This window comes from Periplaneta americana, chromosome 16 (assembly GCF_040183065.1).
Source record: "Periplaneta americana isolate PAMFEO1 chromosome 16, P.americana_PAMFEO1_priV1, whole genome shotgun sequence".
Taxonomy (NCBI): domain Eukaryota; kingdom Metazoa; phylum Arthropoda; class Insecta; order Blattodea; family Blattidae; genus Periplaneta; species Periplaneta americana.
Genome location: NC_091132.1, coordinates 13,582,501 through 13,586,843, shown reverse-complemented (window position 1 = coordinate 13,586,843; position 4,343 = coordinate 13,582,501).

Below are 4,343 nucleotides of genomic sequence, written 5' to 3'. Positions count from 1 at the left end.
TGTTTCCAATTCCGCCAACATAATATAATAATTTCTGAATTCCCATAACAATTGTAAAATAAGAAAAATACCAATGTACAACAATGCTTTCCGGCATTGTTAGTAGTAAATATATCCTACATCAATATAGTATTATATATTATTTACCAATATTAATCAATTCAATGAATATTTGTGAAGGAATTATTAAAAAACCTTTAAAATTAAGATTATTCTAATAATTTTCACACCTCTGTACATACATACATACATAAGTGCATATATTTCGAAATTTTAAGTGTATATTTCCATGCATATTTTAGTGTTTTACTTACTTACTGCCTTTTAAGGAACCCGGAGGATAATTGCCGCCCTCACATAAGCCCGCCATTGATCCCTATCCTGAGCAAGATTAATCCAGTCTCTATCATCATATCCCACCTCCCTCAAATCCATTTTAATATTATCCTTCCACCTACGTCTCGGCCTCCCCAAAGGTCTTTTTCCCTCCGGTCTCCCAACCAACAATCTATATGAAATAACTACTGAAGCTTTCCTGGCGACGTGATAATTCGACATTTTCTCGGGCTTCCATTTAACCCTGAAGACGAGGAAGATGAACATCCTCGAAACATCGGTTGGATCACCAACTTATGACCTGGCTGGAAGCCCGAGAAAATTTCGAATAATCTATATGAATTTCTTGATTCGTCCATACGTGCTACATGCCCTGCCCATCTCAAAAGTCTGGATTTAATGTTCCTAATTATGTCAGGTGAAGAATACAATGCGTGCAGTTCTGTGTTGTGTAACTGTCTCCATTCTCCTGTAACTTCATTCCTCTTAGCCCCAAATTTTTCCTAAGCAGCTTATTCTCAAACACCCTTAATCTCTGTTCCTCTCTCAAAGTGAGAGTCCAAGTTTCACAACCATAAAGAACAACCGGTAATATAACTGTCTTATAAATTCTAACTTTCAGATTTTTTGACAGCAGACTGGATGATAAAAGCTTCTCAACCGAATAATAACAGGCATTTCCCATATTTATTCTGTGTTTAATTTCCTCCCAAGTAGGGTAAACATTGGTAATTTCGTGGCAGTGGTTATTTCGTGATACTTTTTCTTTGCTCTTTTGTGAACTAACCAATTGTGGTACGAGATCCAAATTTCCGCCAAGGGATTGCATATGTTGTCCAGTTTCCAGAAACATACAGCTAAGCTTTGTGTGACTATTGTAGTTGCTTCAGTGAGCTTTTATGTTTGGAGAGAGCAAGTTTGCGTCGACTTCTCAGGCGTACAAATTTTGTGGATGTTTATAATTACATTACAGGCTTATTACTAAATATAAGCATATGATATTTGGTACAAAGATTTATTGTATCTTCATGAAATTTTAGGAAATGTTTTTGGAATTTTAGGTACATCTGCAGTCGCCATATAGGCTTAGCTTTACTGATAGAAATCTTAGCTGTTTGAGGCGAAATTTTGTTGAGCATTAAGTGTTACATTTTATACTATTTTAAAAATTGTATTAAAATACGAATTTTAGAAATCTGAAGACAAGATGTGATAACAAAAAAGAAAACTGAGACGCAATGGGTTCAGTGTAGCTTCTGTTTGATTTGTTATCATGCTAAGTGCCAATGATAAGTGCTAGATGACTTACTTGCCAGAATTGTGACAGAAGATGGAACATGGCTCCACCATTTTGGACCGGAGACAGAGGCAGACAATGGAGTGGCATCATGCAAATTCACCAAAGAAATAGAAGTTCAAAAGTACACCTTCGGCAGAAAACGTTATGGCTACTGTGTTTTTCGATTCAGAAGGATTCTTGCTTGTGGACATCATGCCACACGGAACCACCATTAATTCTGACGGGTATATTGCAACTCTCAAGAAACTTCTAGTTCGACTGAGTCGTGTTCGACGACATCGGGAGAAGCAGGATGTTCTGCTATTGCACGACAACGCACAGTCATATGTCAGTCACAAGACCACAGACCAGATCAGAAAATTCGGATAGACAACACTGAAACATCCGCCTTACAGTCCTGAACTGGCACCGTGCGATTACCATCCCTTTGGTAAACTGAAGGATCCCTTCGCGGAACGAGGTTATAAGATGACTCCCTTGTGCACGCTGCTAAAGAGTGGCTCAGACGTGTTGGTCCAGACTTTTACCGTGCTGGTCTGCAGGCTCTCGTTCCTAGGTTACGTAAGGCAGTTGAAAGGGACGGGGATTATGTGGAAAAGTGACATTTTGTTCCTTAAGGATGCATTTACATTCTGTGAAAATAGCAAAGCTGTAGGATAAAAATATGATTTTTAAACAAATGTTATGCATTACTTTGGAGTTACCCTAGTAATATAGGCTATAGTAAAGTCCGTAATAAAAGTATTCACCCTTTCAGGGCAAAGAAGACCCCTTTTCAATTTCAATTTTTACTTTGATTTAATTCTTATTATGTGTTAATATGTATTTCTATGTTTTCTTGCTGTGAATATTAGACGGAATTACTATGTTTGAAGTCTTGTAACAATAAATGAGAATTTCATTTGACTTTAATGAATTTTTCCACAATTCTTCTACCTCTCACGAAATTATCAATGCAATATCACGAAATTACCAAGGTTATCACGAAATAACCAACCTTTCAGCTTAAGTTGTAAAAGTGGTTTTTGGCACATATTCAAGAATGTATCCAATCTTTTATGTCTCCAGATTTGTACAGCAAGTTATCGTTTTTTAGATGAAAAAATCGGAATAAGGATATATTTACACATTTGCATTTTAAATTAGTTTTCATGAAATTATCACGAAATTACCAATGTTTACCCTATCATTTATATTTGTTACTGTTGCTTCCAGGTATTTCAATTTTTCCATCTCTTCAAAGGATAAATTTCCAATTTTAATATTTCCATTTGTACAATATTTTCGTCACGAGACATAATCATATACTTTGGCTTTTCGGGATTTATTTCCAAACCTATTTCTTTACTTACTTCAAGTAAAATTCCTGTATTTTCCCTAATCGTTTGTGGATTTTCTTCTAACATATTCATGTCATCCGCATAGACAAGCAGCTGATGTAACCCGTTCAATTCCAAACCCTCTCTGTTATCCTGGACTTTCTTAAAGGCATACTCTAGAGCAATGTTAAAAAGTAAAGGTAATAGTGCATCTCCTTGCTTTAGCCCGCAGTGAATTTGAAATGCATTTGACAGAAACGGACCTATACGGACTCTGTTGTACGTTTCACTGAGACACGTTTTAATTAATCGAACTAGTTTCTTGGGAATTCCAAATTCAATAAGAATATCATATAAAACTTCTCTCTTAACCGAGTCATATGCCTTTTTGAAATCTATTAATAACTGATGCATTGTATCCTTATACTCCCATTTTTTCTCCAATATCTGTCGAATACAAAATATCTGGCCAATAGTTGATCTATTACACCTAAAACTACACTGATGATCCCCAATAATTTCATCTACATATGGAGTTAATCTTCTCAAAAGGATATTGGATAAAATTTTGTACGACGTCATGATTACGATGTAACAATTATAATTTTGTATATATTTCTATTCATGCTTTGAGTTCGTAAGCTTTCTTTTTGCTGAAAAAGGAGTTCTTTCGTATTAATGCGAATTAAAAAGAATGAGACATTAGATTACTGGCGTATCTGGAGTCATCCATAATCCGAAGCTGTGCGCACCTGATATAGTTATTTGCCCACATCTCCAAGTTACTGCCACTGCACGACGACCAATGCGGTGTGCTGCTGTTGTGACAGTCGCCGAGATACGGCACGGATCCACGCGGTCACGTTCTCACACCTCGACAGCTCACGAAGTCTATCATGCTCGCTGTTGCAGTTTGTGTGCCGTGGCAAGGCTTTGCTTCGAGACTGGGCTGCACCGCCGGATTAGGTTTTTAAGTCCTGCACTCCCTGAGGTAAGTCACTGACAAGAAAAATGAACATATTTTTACGAAAACTAACCTAGGTCACTGGGTAGCTCAGATGGTAGTGCATCCTGCTTGGTGACCAGGGATTGCGTTCGAACGTGCGTTTAAATGTCTCGTGGGTTGATAAGATTACCTGGTTGGGTTTTACAAAGGTTTGTTACCAATTGTAAGGGGAATGTCAAGTAATTTATGGCAAATCCTCGGCCTCATCTCGCCAAATGCCATCTCGCTATCACTAATTTCATCAACAAGGGGAAAGCAAGGAGAACAAGGGGAAAACAAGGAGAACAAGGGGAAAACAAGGAGACCAAGGGGAAAGCAAGGAGGACAAGGGGAAAGCAAGAAGAACAAGGGGAAAGCAAGGAGGACAAGGGGAAAGCAAGGA